Source organism: Idiotropiscis lumnitzeri, chromosome 5, assembly GCF_059441095.1.
Source record: "Idiotropiscis lumnitzeri isolate Australia: NSW breed Sydney's pygmy pipehorse chromosome 5, RoL_Ilum_1.0, whole genome shotgun sequence".
Classification (NCBI taxonomy): domain Eukaryota; kingdom Metazoa; phylum Chordata; class Actinopteri; order Syngnathiformes; family Syngnathidae; genus Idiotropiscis; species Idiotropiscis lumnitzeri.
Genome location: NC_142395.1, coordinates 2,712,140 through 2,730,083, shown reverse-complemented (window position 1 = coordinate 2,730,083; position 17,944 = coordinate 2,712,140). Strand labels below are relative to the sequence as shown.

General features: G+C 45.6%; 1 pseudogene; it reads right to left on the bottom strand.

Annotated features, from left to right (window-relative positions):
* Positions 1 to 4,949: 4,949 nt before the first annotated feature.
* LOC148335976 (uncharacterized) lies at positions 4,950 to 6,597 on the bottom strand (annotated as a pseudogene).
* Positions 6,598 to 17,944: the final 11,347 nt, after the last annotated feature.

Below are 17,944 nucleotides of genomic sequence, written 5' to 3'. Positions count from 1 at the left end.
CAGCGCCGGACGTATTCCAAAGAAGACTCATACGCTCTCAAAGGAATACCAGGAATATACATGATCACTGATGAATTGTTGGTCACAGGTGAAGGGACATCGCTTCAAGAAGCAAGTAGAGAACATGATAACAAACTCCTAAGCAGATGTAGAGTGCGAAACATCAGATTGAATTTTGACAAGATAAAACTACGGCGACAGGCAGTGCCGTATATTGGGCATCTGTTGACGGCTGAGGGGCTGCAGATAGACCTGGAGAAGGTGCGTGCAAACCGAGAGATGCCAAGACCGATGGCTGTCAAGGCAGTACAGAGACTGGTTGGCATGATAAACTACTTGTCCACCTGTCTGATGATTGGGAAATATTACACCAACTTACACACAAAGAGAATGTGTGGGAGTGGACTTACATACAGTAGGAAGTGTTTAATAGAATAAAAGACAAAATTGCCATTACACCAGTTTTGAAGTGTTACAATCAGGAAGAGGAGTAGACACTGCAATGTGATGCACCAGAAACTGGGCTGAGGGCTGCTCTGACATAGGGATGTAGGCCTGTAGCATATGGGAGCAGCTCAGATATGCTCAGATACAGAAAGAATGCTTATCTAAAGTCTATGAGATGTAGAAGTTCCGCCAATACACGTATGGCAGGCAGGTGACGATAAAGAGTGATCACAAACCACTAGAAAGTATTGACAAGAAGCCACTTCTGAGTGCGCCAAAGAGACTACAGAGGATGTTACTCCCATCACAGAAATATAACATGAAAGTGACCTATGTAGCAGGCCGTCATATGTTGCTGGCTGACACACTAAGTAGGGCATACTTGCCAGAGGACACTAAAGGGAACATGGAGACTGAAATAGAAACCATAAACATGGTTGACTACCTACTTATTTCAGCTGAGAGACTGAGCTCCATTAAGGAGGCTATGTCAGTGGACCGGAAGCAGCAACAATGCCAACTGTCACAACCAGGTCTGCTCGTCGGGACAATAGACCTCGATACCTGGAGGACTTCACGCAGTTATGTTTGTTTTGCGTGAGTTTGGTGTCAAATATGTCAGTTAGGAACAAGGTGAAAAAAAAAGAAGTCAAGTCAATTTTATTTGTATAGCCCTTAATCACAGACAGTCTCAAAGGGCTTTACATAACCACAATCGACATCCCCGATCTTAACCGCCAGGAGGGCAAGGAAAAACTCAAAAAACCTCATTAGGGGAAAAGTGAGAAACCTTGAGAAGGGACCACAGATGGGAGAATCCCCCTTCCAGGATGACCAGGCTGCAATGGATGCCAACTGGGCAACATTTGACACATACAATGATGCTATGCAATAATAGATGAGATAATGTGAGAGTTAATTGAATGAAGTGCTGCAGGAAGATGACTTCAGTGTAGTGGGTCCTCATCCAGGGCCGTAATATCCATGGCAGCATATCCGAGGATGAGCCTTCGATCTTGTACCGGTCAATTGGTGTAAATTCAGAACAGTCACTTCCAAGTGAATCATCATCACCTAATTCCCAAGTCGGGGAATTGGGAACAGAAAAGAAAGAACAGAAATAGTAAACAGGCCAACAAGTAATTCAACGAAGTGCTGAAATATAAGGAAATCAGAAGAGGCGCTGCATGAAGACGACTTCGGCAGAGCAGGTCCCTTCCCGGTTCGTCAGTGCCGTAATCTTCAAAGCATGTCCCCATCACCTAATTCCCAAGCAGGGGAATAGGGGGCAGAAAAGAGAAGAAGCGGCAGTAAACAGGCCAACAAATAATTAAATTAGATGCTAAAGTATATAAATAAATTGATCAAATGTCGCGCTGCAGGAAGACAACATCACTGGAACAGGTGCATGCCCAGTTGGTCAATGCCTTAAACTTCCTAGTGGGTCACCATCACCTAATCCCCCAGCCGGGGGAAAAGGGGGCAGAAAAGAAAAGAAAAGAGAAAAAAAAAGCGGCAGTAAACAGGCCAACATATATTTCAGCTAAATGCACAAGAGTATAAATGCGTCTTTAATAGTGTTTTGAACATTTCTACTGAGGTGGCACCTCTAATATCTGAGGGTAGTGCATTCCAAAGCATTGGTGCCCGAATAGAGAACGCTCTAGAACCTGCGGACTTCTTTTTGGCTCGCGCAATCACTAAAAGACCAGCATTTTGTGAGCGAAGGTTTCGGGACGGAACATATGGTACCACGAGGTAAACAAGATAGGAAGATGCTAAGCCGTGCAATATTTTATAGGTAAGTAACAGAACTTTAAAAACATATCTTAAGCGGACCGGAAGCCAATGCAAATTGGCTAGTATCGGGGTAATATGATCAAACTTTCTCGTCCTAGTCAAGAGTCTAGCTGCTGCATTTTGAACTAACTGCAGACTTTTAATACTAGACATGGACAGACCCGAGAGCAAAACATTACAATAGTCGAGGCGAGACGTAACAAACGCATGGATTCAGATTTCTGCGTCACAAGTTGATAGAATTGGGCGAATTTTAGCAATGTTACGCAGATGAAAAAACACAGTTCGAGTAATATTTTTAATGTGCATTTGAAATGACATAGTTGCGTCAAATACAACACAGAGATTTTTTGTTGAATCCATTTAGGCAATATTACATTTATCGATACTCAGAGTGGTGTCTTTGAAAAGGTACAGATGACACGCTGGTCCAATGATCAGCATCTCGGTTTTATCTGAGTTAAGACGCAAAAAATTGAAAGACATCCATTAATTTCGGCAAGGCATGGCTCTAATTTATAGCAATCACGCAGATTCGTTATATCCAACGGCATGTATAATTGCGTATCATCAGCATAACAGTGAAAACTAATGTTATATTTCCGTATAATATCACCAAGCAGTAGCATGTAGATGCTAAACAATAGAGGTCCAAGTACCGGTCCCTGCAGAACTCCATATGTGATCTTAAAAAGATCAGAAGTCGCATTGCCATGAATTGCACGATGCGTCCTCTCCGACAGATACGAATTAAACCAAGAAAGCGCTAAACCTGAAATGCCAACACACGTTTCAAGGCGTTTTAATAATATGTTATGATCAACTGTGTCAAAAGCGGCGCTAAGATCGAGTAAGAGTATTATTGATGAGGTGTCGGCGTCCATAGCTATGAGAAGATCATTAGTAACTTTAGCAAGAGTGGTCGGCTCTAAAACCCTCTTGGAAAGGTTTAAATGGATTATTAGCAGTCATATATTCATTAAGTTGTTGCGCTACGACTTTTTCAAGACTTTTTGCAATAAACGGAAGATTTGAAACCGGCCTATAGTTGTTGAGACTCTCTGGGTCGAGGTTTGGTTGCTTAAGTAGCGGTCACATAACGGCGGTCCTAAAAGCTGCTGGTACTATAGCCGTGGTAAGTGATAGATTAATTATATTTAAAACAGACGGTCCTAGGGCCGTAAACAGTTCTTTAATTAGTTTGCCACGAAGCGGATCGAGCACACAAGTTGTCGGTTTTGCCGCACAAACCAAAAGGCTTTCAAGAGATACTTTTTTAAAGTGAGATAAGGACAGTTATCAGCCCTAATGTCCCTATTAACACCATTTATCGCGGAATTCAACAGAATTTTAAGAACAGTGTCTTAACTCTCATCATGAATACACTCAATCTTCTGAGTAAAGAATTGCATGAAATCGTGAGCTGAATAGGAAGAGCTATCCAAGGTTGGTTGCTGTTGCGTTAGCATTGCTACGGTATCAAATAAATATTTAGCGTTGTTTTTATATAAGACAATTAATCTAGAATAATAATAAGTTTTGGCTAGATCGAGCGCTTCCTTGTATATTAGTAAACTATCGCACCATGCCTGACGGAAGACCTCAAGTTTGGTCGCACGCCATTTGCGCTCAAGCTTCCTACAAGATCGTTTCAGTATGCGCGTTTCCTCTGTAAACCACAGAGTAAGCCTCTTTGGACGAGTTTTAGTTTTTAAAGGTGCTACGGAGTCAAGCGCATTTAACAGAGCGACATTAAAGTTGTTTGTGAGATCATCAATCGTACCAATATAATGAGGAAACGAAGCGGTTGCTAAAGGGAGTAGCGTTTGTATGCGTTGCTTCATCTATTATTTGCGTGAAACCAAAGATATCAATTATTGTCTGAAACGCCACGGTAAGTGGTTCAGACGGGAGATTCATATGAATTTTGAAGTCCAAATCAGCTACAAATTCAGAAAATTCATCTAAAAAGCCTGAGTAAGAGCCAGGGGGACGGTAAAGAACGGCAAGATAAAACGGCAGCGTGGCTGTGGATCGCATGAGAACTTCAAATGTTTTAAAGGAATTGCTAGGACGAGGACTAAGTTTTAGATTATATTCGGAAATAAGGGCTACACCCCCGCCTTTCTTTTGAGGGTGCGCAACATGCGAGCTCACGAAGTTTGGAGGCGAAGCCTCATTTAGCGGTAAAACCTGATTTGGTTTTAACCAAGTCTCGCAAAGACCAATCATGTTAAGATTATGGTCTCTAATAAGGTCATTAACTAACAAGGCTTTCGATGAAAGCGATCTAATACTTAAAAAACCGAGTTTCAATAAAATAGGTTTATCTAAGTTATTCCGCGCGACAGGACTCCTGGTCATAATATTAAGGAGATTGCCTTGCCTAGGTCCCGGATAGTACCTCGAGCAACTATAAACGCGGCGAGAATTTCCGACAGGCGGAATACGATAGCTATTGATCAGCTTTTGAGTGCTATTATTGTGAGAGAACGGCTCGTCATCGATAAGACCGACCGAGGAGGATTGCTTAAACCCATCATGTATTGCCACATCAGTAGAAATTATATCAGTATGTGATGCAACAGCGTATGGTGTGTAGCGCTCAAATCTAGAAGAAAAGCTATGTGTGTTGTCTAAGTCTAGCATAGCGCTAGTTAGCTCTAGCCTTACAGACTCAATACCTCTCCTTACAGGCTCACTATTCGCCTGCAGCCCGACCTGCTCTAATATGAATAGTCATGGAAGGCTCAAACAATAATCTATGTTTCTAGAAAGAGTGATGGCGCCTTCCCAGTTAGGGGGAAGGCCGTCCATCCTCAGCAGGTCGGGTCGGCCCCAGAAAGAAGGCCAGTTATCTATAAACTGCAGTCCCTGCTCACTACAAAAACTAGCCAGCCACCGATTTAGCGAGAATCATCTACTCAACCTCTTATCATTGCCTCTCACAGGCAAGGCGCCAGAGACAATTACTCGATGCCGACTCATCTTTCTGGCGAGATCACAAGTTCTTGCTATGTTTTTCTTTGTGATCTCTGATTGCTTCATCCTAGTGTCATTGGAGCCGACGTGTATCACTATATCTGAATAGCTAGCGTTGTTTGCACTGCGCTGGTGTCTAGGTGTCTTGCGTGCTAGCTCCAAAAGATTAGCTTCAATGTCGGGTGCTCTGGCCCCAGGAATACACATTACTGTGGCTGGATTTTCAAGCTTAATGTTGCGGGTAATGGAGTCACCTATCACTAAAGTGCCAGGAGACCGAGGTGGAATGGAACTGCTGTGTGTCTGAACAGGCTCACCGCGATTAGCAAGCCGTTTACGGCAATGCTAATCGGACTAGCAGGTTGGCTACAACCCGTGCTAACAATCGTGTCCGCCACATTTACGCTTACCACATTACTCTGCTCTAGCTGTCGGACACGTCCCTCTAGCAGGGAGAGTCTTTCCATGACAATGGTGCAAGTGTTGCATGTGGTGGTGCACGAAACCAAAGTTGCGTTTACTCGCCCGGTGGATGAAAGCGAAGGAACAGATTTTTCATTTTCACCATTGCTTTGTGATCACTTAGGCTCGGTATTTTGTTGAATATTCTTTGGACAAATATTTCAGATCAAAGATGCTTGTGCTGTGTGTCATACTGTTTTTATCTGAAAAAGGGGCTTCCTAATGTTGGGTTTCACACTTTAAATGTACCAAAAGTTTGCATTAATTATCTGACTCCATTAATGGTTAACCAAACACGACCTACATTCATCCAACAATTATGCGCGCTCGTTTTTGAGAGAAAGATGACCAGGAAGCCGGCAACTTCACACGGGAGCGGATTTATTCCTAACAGGAGATCTAATACAAATCTGGGGCTCGGGTCCCTACCATTACAGCTCTGCGCGTCCCTGTACCCAACAGAGGACGACACCCCCCCCCCCGAGTTGCCCAGGATCAATTATACATTTCAGCAAACAAAACAAAGATAACCTACTATTCTACTATTGGCTATGTGTCATCTGCAGTTAACTTTAGCTTTCTCTTAGTGGATGTCTTCTGCCCGCAGGATGACGTGTCGGCTCGTCCAATCTCACACAGCAGCGCCTTGATGGTGGGAGGCCTGCGTCAGTACCCCCGTTATCAGAAGTGCGGCTCGTCCTGTACAAAAAATATCTGCCACCTACGCATTACACACAGCCTGCCCTGACCTTCCACTGCACATCGAATCAAAGCACAATCAGCAAATATCATTATTGCATTAAACGAAATACATGTAACTTGTAGTCAATCGTATTAAATCCTTTATAGTCAAATGTATAAAATCCTTTACTAATAAAGTAATATTTTAGTAGATTTTTTACCCATATTGGTCAAGCAATCCCCATACCATTGGGAGAGAATTAAAGAAATTCTGAAGCCGTAAGGCCCATACCAGCTGAGTGTGTGCCTTGCATGTTTAGGCTGTATCTAACTGTTGTAGCAGTAGACAGGAATGTGTGTCTTTTAGCCATTAGTTAAGTTAGTATCCCTGTTCATGTAACTATAGCAATGCATGTTGGGAAACGACTCCTCCTCTAATTCGCCTTAAAGACCACAATATAATTTTTGATGGCATGAGGTGAAGCACTTATGACACACGTTATAAATCCAAATCAAATCAAATTTAAAAGTTTTATTATTTGTTGTGTTCCCCAAATCTACCAAATTTTACATTTATTTTTGCAGCATGTTCAATTTGTTTAATTCTAAGACACTTTTATGCAAAGCATGAAAATGTTCAGTTGTTAGCTTTAAGTTGAAATATTTTGGAATAACATTGTATATGCTTGTTCAATGAATATTCATGTAAAAAAATTAGGGCTGGGCGATAAACCGAAAATTTACCGTTACCGAAATGCATTACAGTGACCGACATAATTTTGCCCTTGTCGGTAAATTCGGTGTCTAAAAAAAAAAGAAAAAGAAAAGTCTTTTCTGTCTGCGGCGATGTTAATGCCTCTTTAAGGCAGCTACAGCGCATCTAGTCACGTGACTCATGCGCTGTAGAACAATGTAAACAGAAGACGCGTTCGTTGCTGGCGATTAAAATCCTGAAGCGGCTGACACGGCTGCAGACGAAGTAACGTTAGTTGAAATTGTTCCTGTCGCGCTTGTCCCGAAAAGAAATTCGACATCTGTCGTTTGGAAATGTTTTGGGTTCCATAAAGACGATGTTTGAGCAAAAGAACATGAACTACAAAGTGCGTCGTAAGCACCTGTAACAGCGCGTTCAACCTTTTCTTTTTCACCACCCACAACACAACCATGCTGTTGACTTGGAGCTTGTGCTAAAAGTTCAAAGTGAGAAGCAAGGTTCGACAAGTGACAACAGCCCATAACGGAGGCGACACCATACGAGAGAACGTCTCAGAGGTGGACGCGATAGCCGAGCACATAGCTAAAGATAGAGCTCCTCTAGTTACAGTGGAGCGCACAGGATTTAAACGCCTCATGAACGTAGCCGACAAGAGGTACAAAAATATTTGTCGCAAACAGCACTTCCCCATATGGACAACATCGGGACGGGAGCGGAGATATGTCGAGCATTTTGCATCCACATCCGACTTGTGGTCGAGTCGCAACATGCATCCCTGTTTGAGCCTGAATGTGCAGTACGTAGACGACAAGTGGCGACCGCGCACTCGAGAGTGCACATTTTCCTGATGAAGCACACTTGTTTATTTGGCATTGGCATTCCATTGACATTTTTTTCATTTTATTTAGCATTTTGTTTACAGGCGACTAGCTCCTTTGCACATGGCATTATTTATATTGTTTACAAGATACCTTTACACAAATTTAGGCCTATGCAAATGGCATTACAGCATCTCAGCACAATATATTTGCAGAAAAAGATTTTGTGAGAGGTACCCTTTTTCTCCTGTTCTTTGTGACATTGTTCAAGTCATGCAAGTTATTCAAATGATTTTTGTACTTTTATTTTTCATTGAAAGTAATGTGTACCAGTTGGTCAATAAAAAAAACAGTTGATATGCATTTCCTGCATTTATTTTGATTTTGGTCCTCAGGGGGAATTTATTGCACATTTATCGTTATTGAGGTAAAATTGCCCAATTTATCGCGATATTGATTTTAGGTCATATCGCCCAGCCCTAAAAAAAATAGTTAACTACTGTTCTTCCCGCAACTTATAAGGTGTGTTTTGAGTTTTGCATTATGTGCAATGTAGTGTCACACACCTGCTCTAAGTGGTCTGAATGTGAATATGAACTGTTGCTTGTCTTAAATGTGCCCTGCAATTGACTAACAATATGTCGATTGACAATAAGAGGGTAGCTAGTTGTCAGATAGGACTGTCTCCAGCTCTGTGCATGGATATTAACGGTTATTAAAGAGATGTTGTCATACAAGCTGGAGCGCAGATACTTCCTCTTTGTCAGACCACACATTTCTATGGTAGGAAGTTTGTAATATTTCGCAAACTCATTGTTGTTGAAGAAAAAACTGTCACAACAGTAATTGAAATTTTCTTGATCAATATGTGAAGAGTACAAGGGAAAAATTGTCAAGTTTTTGGAGTTAGAGTATGAGACAATATGCCAACTTTGTTTGAATGCAACATTATACCAACCACAAACACGATGATATCCACTGACAAAAGCTAGGGAGAGTTGTATCTAGCCTTTGTAAAGGTAATAATGAACAATTTTGATTGACATGCTCAGAGAGGTAATCATTTCAAATCAAGTCAAATTAATTTATATTGTACTTAATCACAAGAAAACCTCATTCACATGCCCACAGTCGACATCCTCTGAACTTAAACCCCAGGATGGCAAGGAAAAACTCAAAACCCCATCTGGGGAAAAAATGAAATCTTGCAATATATAAATAACACATATTATGATGCTTTACAACCTTAGTTGAAATAATGTGGAAGTCAATCAAATGGCTAATCCTCACGAGGGTCGCGGGCGCGCTGGAGTCGATTCCAGCCGTCTTCAGGCAGTAGGCGGGGAAAATTCTTAATACAATACAATTCGACTTTATTTTTACAGTGCATTTCACATCAGCAGGAGCTGTAACAAAGCGCTTTCCATATGTGTAATATAAATTAGCGGGGAATTAGAACACAAATTGAAACACAAACACATACAATGGATAACCAGAAGAACAGCAGAACCGTGACAGTCTCATGTTGAGTCGAAGGTTAAAGAATAAAAATGTGTCTTCAAACGAGTTATAAAAGTGGACGGGGGGGGTTGCCTAACATTTAATGGAAGCTCATTCCATAGAGAATGTCCGTCAACAGAAAAGGCGTGATCCCCCTGAGGCTGTGCTTAGTTCTCGGCACCGCCAGCAGCTATTGGTCCACAGACCCGAGGCAGCGGGCAGGTGCGTCGAGGTGGAGGAGCTCAGAGAGGTACTCTGCGGTGTGGCCATTTAAAGATTTGAAAATGAATAAAAGTATCTTAAAGCGAACTCTAAAGTGCACTGGAAGATGTAGTATAAGGAATTGAAATATGTGAATGTATTGTAACGTTGTATAAATTTGTCCATCAGCGAACGCTTTTATTATTAAGCCAAAAACGGCTGCTGTTGGCCGCAACCACGCCGATCAGAGAGAGAGCAACACAACGACAACAACATAACGTTCACTCCCCTGCTGCCTTCACAGCCTCCACAGAAAAGAGGAAAACACAGAACCCTTGAACTATTTACAAAGTCGCTACACTGCCCTCCCCTTTATTAAGAACCTCGTCCCGAGGGCGTCATTCCACAAAGTCACTGAGGTGACCCGGTGGTCTCCTCTGTCGCTGAGGCCGCCCCGAGGCATGTCCGCTCGGAACAGCCAGTGTAGCATCAGGCGATGAGTCCTCAACTGTAGCCGCCTGTGGGGGTGAGAGTGGAGGTACAATCCGGCGTCTTGGAGGGGTGGGATTCGATACCCACTGTGAGTGTGTCCGCGACCCAAACTGCTGCTGTGGAACGGCATCACCTCTATATGGGGCCAGTCTGTCTCTGTGGAGGGCTACCCGTCTGCCACCAGGTGGCAGCTGCACCCTGTACACCACCTCTCCTATCCTCTCCAGCACGCCACACGGCCCCACCCAGTGCCTGTCCAATTTAGGACACCTGCCCTTTTTCCTTTTTGGGCTGTACACCCAAACCGGGTCTCCAGCCTTAAAGTCCGTCCTTCTGGCCTTCATGTCATAGTTCCTTTTCTGCCTTACACCTGCCTTCTGTAAATGGTCACGAGCAAAGACATGTGCTGACTCCAACCTGTCTTGAAGTCTCCTGGCATACTCCGGTCCTGGTGGCACGGCTGGTGTATCAGGGTGTCTGCCAAAAGCCATTTCCACCGGTGTCCGTAGCTCACGCCCCAGCATGAGCAGGGCAGGTGTACATGAAGTGGAATCCTGTACAGCGGACCTGTAGGCCCACAAAACCAGAGGGAGATGCCTGTCCCAATCTCGTTGGTGCTCCGCTGTGAGAATTGCGAGTTGTTTTGCCAAGGTCCTGTTAAAGCGCTCAATGAGCCCATCACTTTGAGGATGCAGAGGTGTGGTGCGCGTTTTCCTCATGCCCAGTCGCTCACACATTGCAGTGAACACAGCCGACTCAAAGTTTCTCCATTGGTCGCTGTGAGTGACCTCAGCTGCCCCAAACCTTGTAAACATGCCTTCCACCAGCGCGTCTGCAACAGTCTCTGCTTCTTGGTCGGGGATGGCATATGCTTCGGGCCATTTCGTAAAATAGTCCATTGCAGCTAAGACATAACGGTTGCCTTTGTCAGTGCATGGAAATGGCCCCATTATGTCCACCGCAATCCTCTCCATAGGAGCGCCCACTGCTAGCTGTTGGAGGTGGGCACGAGACTGGCCTGGTGGACCCTTGTGCGCTGTGCAGAGGTCACAACGGCGACAAAAGTCCTCAACATCTCGCCTTAGTTGACCCCAATAGAAACTTTGCCGCAGTCTGCGAAGTGTTTTCGACACACCAAAGTGCCCTGCCCCTGCAGGCCCATGAGAAGCTTTCAACACAGCCTCTCTCAGGGCCCTGGGGACGACCACCTGCCATCTATCCTCCCCAGTAGCAGGCTCCTTCCAAGCTCTCTGGAGCACCCCATCCTTGACCTGAAGAGTCCCAATCTTTGAATACAGTCCTTTAGTGGCAGGCGAGTGTCCAGCGACATCCTCCCACTTCGGGTTTTGACCCGACTCGACCCACTGTAATACAGGTCGGAGGTCAACATCCTGTTGCTGCTGCTTCCTCCATTCAGATGCGTCCACAACCTGCACCTCCCTACATACGGGGTCTACATGATCATGCGCGAGACTTTGCTCATCACCACAAAGTTCCTTCTCTCGGGTCTCTCTCTTCTCGCAGAAGCGGCAGCCAGCAAGAGCACAAGGGCGTCGAGACATAGCGTCAGCATTGGCATGGTGACTTCCAGCCCTGTGCTCAACTTGGAAGACATATGGTGCCAGTTCTTCAAGCCAGCGTGCCATCTGTCCTTCAGGCTCCTTAAAAGACAATAGCCACTGGAGTGCCGCATGGTCAGTGCGTACAGTGAAGGGTAAACCGGACAGATAATATCGAAAATGGCTAATGGCTCTCACAATTGCCAGCAGTTCCCTTCGTGTGACACAATAACGCCGTTCAGCCTTATTCAAGGTTTTGCTGAAGTATGCCACTACTCTCTCCCCGTCTGCCCCCACTTGACTCAAAACCGCCCCAATTCCAACATTGCTGGCATCAGTGTCCAGGACGAACGGCAGGTTGGCGTCTGGGGGAACGAGAATGGGTGCCTCTGTCAGCACCTTCTTTAGCGAGCTGAAGGCCCGTCTGCACTCAGGAGTCTAGTCAAAATCAGTGTCCTTCCGCTGCAGGTGGAAAAGCGGTGCAGCTAGACATGAGAAACCCCGCACGAATCGCCTGTAATAGGATGCCAGCCCAAGGAAGCTCTTCAGTTCACGCGGGTTGCTGGGAGTAGGCCAGTCCCTCACGGCTCGCACTTTCTCCTCCAAAGTGCTAATGCCTTCCCCTCCAACTTTGTGTCCCAGGAACTCAAGCTCTCTTCTCATGAAGCAGCACTTGTCAGGGTGAAGCTTCAGACCCGCAGTCGAAATTCTTTAGCCTCCAAGGCTGTATGGAAAGAGTTCCCATGGGCCAGGATGTCATCCAAATAGACCAAACATTCTTGTCGGGGAATGCCAGCCAGCACCTTGTCCATAAGCCGCTCGAAGGTAGCAGGTGCATTACACAGGCCGAAACAGAGAACTCGAAACTGCCACAACCCCCTGCCAGTACAGAAAGCAGTCTTTGGCCTGGCTTCAGGGCTGAGGGGCACCTGCCAATATCCACTGCGCAGGTCTAATGAGGAGAACCAGGACGACCCAGACACCAGATCCAGAGTCTCATCAATGCGGGGCAGTGGATAGGAGTCTTTCTTGGTCACGCTGTTTAAGGGTCTATAGTCCACACAGAACCTTTTCTTCACTGTCTTTTTTTTCTTGACCATGACAACCCCTGAGGCCCAAGGGCTGTCAGATGGCTCAATGATGCCAGCTTTCAGCATCTCATCAATTGCACTGTCAGCATCCGTCTGATGTGCAAGGGGAAGGCGGCGGGGCGTGCTTTGATAGGTCGTGCATCCCCGTGTCAATTTCGTGCTGCACCAAGTCTGTTCGGCCCACCTCCTCTTCTGTCAGCGCAAAAATGTCCTTAAAGTCCCACAACAGTTGCCATAGCTCCTCCTGTTGCTTAGGTTCTAAACCATCACCGTTGCGCTTCCACACTTCACGCACTGCCGTCAACCTGTCCACTCCTCCTGTCATGGACCACGAGGCCGGGGAAGAGGAATGCTCATCAATGTGGGCATCTGATGTGGGTGGAGAAGTCATAGGAGCCAGCGGTTCATGGGTGGGATCAGACTCCTGCTCTGCAATGGCTGCGCTTGACGTTGGAAGAAATGACCTTTCAGGCTGTGTAGGGCGCACCATTTCAACTGTGGGGCCTCTTGGAAAAGCCAACGTGTTCCTCCCCAGGTCAAGCACGCACTGGGCTGTTCGTAGAAAGTCCAGTCCTATGATGCCGGGGTCGCGTACCGCGGCAACCCACACCCGAAAGTTCATGCATAGTCCCCCCATTTGGATAGCCACCACCCCCCTTCCAAGCATAGGGGTGAGCTCGCCAGTCACTGTTCGAAGCTTGACTGAGGTAGATTCCAATTGTGCCCCGGCTGGGAATACATCAGGCCTCAACAGTGTTGCAGTGGAGCCGGTGTCGACAAGGGCTACACAAGAAGACCCTCCAAGCAAAATGGGAACATGACAGAAATCCCCCGCATGGGTCCAGCCAACCACCCTCACAGACTCTGCAGTATCATCTGCTTCTGGGGAAAATGGAGCCCCTCTCCCCCATCTTTATGGTTGGGTTCCGTCTCCAGGAAACAACGCATGTTGGGACACAGGTGCAGGGGTCTGCGGTGTCCACTCTACACAGACCCCGGCCCGTTTCCCTGACCATCTGCCTTCTTGGGGCACCGCACGCTAATGTGCCCAGGCTGGCCACACACCCAACAAACTGGAGGGCCCCGTCGGGAACAAGCACCACTGCGTGGCGACTGCAGTGTGCTAGTGCGAATAAGCTCAGTCAGCTCATCCACCCACGATGGTTTCTCTTGGATTTGGTTCACCGGTGTGGCAGAGCGCACAACATGGCTGTCAACATGGTCAATCCGTGTGGCGTCTCCTATGACCTCTCTCTCCACGGCCAGCTCCAGTGCCTCCTGAAGAGTACGGGGATGCGCCAATTGAGTCTGTATGCGCAGTTCTCTTGGAGTAATGGCCCGGATAAACTGGTCCCTGGCCAGCTCACTCTGCACATCAGTCGGCATATGGGCATATGCACGCCTTGACAGGGTTTCAATGTCATTCGCTAATACATGCAGTGGCTCACCAGCCCGTCTTTGCCTGTTAGAGAGCTCCGAGCGTAGAACATTAGGTTGACTGCATTGTCCAAAACGCCGTCTTAGGGCACCAACCAAAGCGCCATAGTCATCTCTTTCGGCTGGGCTGAGCAATAACAAGCAGGACAAAGCTTCCTCCGTAAGACACATGGCCAGCTGCAGTGCTTTATCCTTCTCAGTCCAGCCAGCAGCCCGTGCCAAAAGTTCAAATTGGGCATGGAAAGCCTCCCAGTCTGCCCTACCGGAGTATTTTGGAGTCTTGACAGGCTGATGACGACAATGGCGGCCGTCAACGTCGTTCGCGCTTGCTCCTCCCCCAGCGTTCAATGAGCCGAAACCAGCATCGAACGCCAGCTTCCTCGCGGTCCGCCTCAGGTGGTTAACATGCTCCGAAACACTTTCGGGCTTCATATCACGGCCGCATGCGCCATCGTAAGAATCGTCCACCACCTCCTCCTTGACTCGCGGGCGGCCGCCGTAACTTTCTTTACTCGTTGCCATACTTTCGTTTTCACTTCTGACACCAGTGTAACGTTGTATAATAAATCAGGCCAATTTGTCCATCAGCGAACGCTTTTATTATTAAGCCAAAAACGGCTGCTGTTGGCCGCAACCACGCCGATCAGAGAGAGAGCAACACAACGACAACAACATAACGTTCACTCCCCTGCTGCCTTCACAGCCTCCACAGAAAAGAGGAAAACACAGAACCCTTGAACTATTTACAAAGTCGCTACAGTATGTATATCATATGTCTGTATTTCCTATGTATAACTGGGTTATTCAATTAAAAGTCACAGACGTCACTGTTAAAAGTTCCTCCAAGAGTTTTATATAATTTCAATAATATTTGGTGCCATTTTCAACAGAGTACACTTACATCGTAAATGCTACTTTCCCGTTAAACAACATTCCCAAACAAATACATTTAAGGCCTTTATTTTAGATTAGATTAGAAATCCCTTTATTGTCATTGTACTCAAGTGTGCAACGAGATTAGAGTTTAGATTAAATAAAACCTAAACCTCGGAATGAAATAAAGTAAGTGCAACCAGTGCACTCAAACCAAATTTTCTTTTCAGTAAAAAAATAAAGAAATATTAAATCTCCTGCACAAACAAATCATCTTTCTCTTTTTTCTTAAATCAGTGAGTTACCAGATTACAAAAATGAAGGCCTACTTTTCAAGGAAAACAGTTAAATAAACAATAAATAAAAATTATGCTTCTTAAGGAAAACAACTGACACAGAGCTTTTTGTTAGATTTTTTTAAAATGTATTTCTCTAATGAAAAAAATTAGCACGTGACTGCCCTGCCACGAACTTAAATCTTGGTTGTTACGGAATCAATGCCATTCTCATACAGACATGTAAATGTTCATTCGTGAGCCTCAAGCGGTACTTGTTTTTGATTATGTTCATAGTAGAAAAAGCTGACACACATCTGCAAGTCCATCCACACATTGTCAAGGTGTAAAGTGCCACTATTGGGTAGTCCAGGGAATTCACTCTTAGACACAATCTGTATTCAGAAGGTAGCAGAGTCAATTGTCTCATAATGCTCTTTGTCTCCTCCTTGGAAAAGTCTCGGACTTCTCTCATCAGCAAAGGATTCTGGATTTAGCAGAAGGAGCTGCTGGTCTAGGCAGAAAATTTGGAACCTTTTCCCGAGGTTTTCAGCAACGGAATTGTTCTGACCCTGCAGCTCAAAGTTGAGCTCATTTAGATGTGAGGTAATGTCATCCAAAAAAAGCAACCATAGCCATCTTTTACACATCTTGAAGAAAAACTGAAATCTTCTGATCTGCTTTAAGGGAGCTGAAACCTCCCAGTGCATTGCCTTTACTTAGTCACCTCAGATTGTTGTGGAGTAGAAAGTCTTTGGCATTTGCCTCAACATGCTTAAGGATACACTGAGTAAGTTTATGAGTGTCATCATTCTGTTCATTACTTCAAAATGTTCTGATAAACCGCAACACAAAACAGTATGATGATAAGACAAGGGTAAGCAATAAGATCTTGGTTGTCCTCTTTCATCCGGGGCATTGCCCCCTCGTTCTTTTTTCCACCATGGCAGGGGCATCATGTCTAGTTACAGGCACAACCTTCTTTTAATCTATGCCATGCTTTCTCACCTTTATTTTCTTTGTTACACATATGTGCTCTCCTCTTGTGTGTGTTTCATAACATTTTTAAAAAATCTCACACTCACTAAAAGACGGGCAGGATCCGTAACATCTGACGACTCATTTATGTCCAACGATATACATGGTTTACTGAATAACTGCATCCAGCTGTGCCACTACATCATCTGCTAATATTTCAGATTTTCCGGTTGCTGATGAAGCTGACATGAGGAGTTGGTTATTTCTAATATCTGGTCTTCTTGTTTTCCTTCAAATAATTTCTCTGCAACCACATTGAGCCCTTCACAACAGTTGGGTGAGATAAACCTGTCATTATTTCATGTGTTGTTTCCGTTTGCGCTGTTTCTGTTGGAAATGAACACTTCCTAATGGAGTTGCAATGTAAATTCAGACTTTTGTCTGCTGTCTTTCGCTCGTTCGGCTGAATAACACAAGCGTGTATGCTGACATCACAGACAAGTGCAGTCAGGAATTTTCAAAATAAGTGTTTTCATGCGCACCGATCAATCAGCATAAACCACCCCTCTCGTATGGAATAATCTTGATCGGAATGGGCTTGATCTGATCAGAATCGGGTGTATACATGAAGCATGTTTATTCCAATTAAGCGGCCCCACGGGTTTGCCACGTTTCCGTTGTGTGGGGGCTTGCGTGCTTCTTCTCGCGAAGAAGCCAGACCAAGAGCAAACCCAAACCGGTGACCAGACCAGGAAACTGCTCCCGGTCTACCACCTCTAAAATATGAGAAGAAAGAAAAGGATTAAACATACTGGCTCGGTCGTCGCCCAGGATAATAAGGACCGCGATCCCGTCATTGAGAGTCCGGCGGGACCGGAAAGTAAGCTAGACTCGGACCAAGATTTCCTCCGGATCGGGGGAGGCATGAGAATCATGTCGCTGAACGTCGTGGGCCTGTCAATGGCCAAGTGTGACTATCTGGCGAGGCTGCTGCCGGAGCATCGTGTTGACGTGGCAATGCTGCAGGAGATCCACCTGGAGGAGAAGTCACCGCCGTCGAGATACACCATCGTAGGATATAGCGTCGCAGTGCGAGTTGATCACAAGCAGTATGGACTGGTTACATATGTGAGGGACCCTCTATTGTTGGGGAGGGACGAAACATCGCAGGAGAACGGTATTTACAGAGCAGATATTAAGTACAACGGCATTTCAATCAGCAACATATACAAGCCTCCAAAAACACACTGGCCAGACCCACCTCTCCCTCAGTATCATCACCCCTCAATTATTGTGGGGGACTTTAACAGCCACCATACCTCCTGGGGTTACCCAAGGAGTGACGGCGCGGGTGAAGCGGTTGTAGACTGGGCTGCAAACTGCAACCTCCACCTAATGTACAGCACAAGACAGCGCGGAACTTTCCTTTCAGAGAGAATACTCTCCCGACCTTGTTTTTTTGACTAAACTAAATGGAAACCCCATGCCAGCTTCATGGCTTCCCGAATAGCCAGCATCGACCCGTCATTGTCACCACTGGTATCACAATACCAATCACTCAATCAGTGCCCGGAGCGAGGTGGAACTTTGGAAAGGCCGATTGGCGATCCTTCACGGAATACATCGAGAGCAT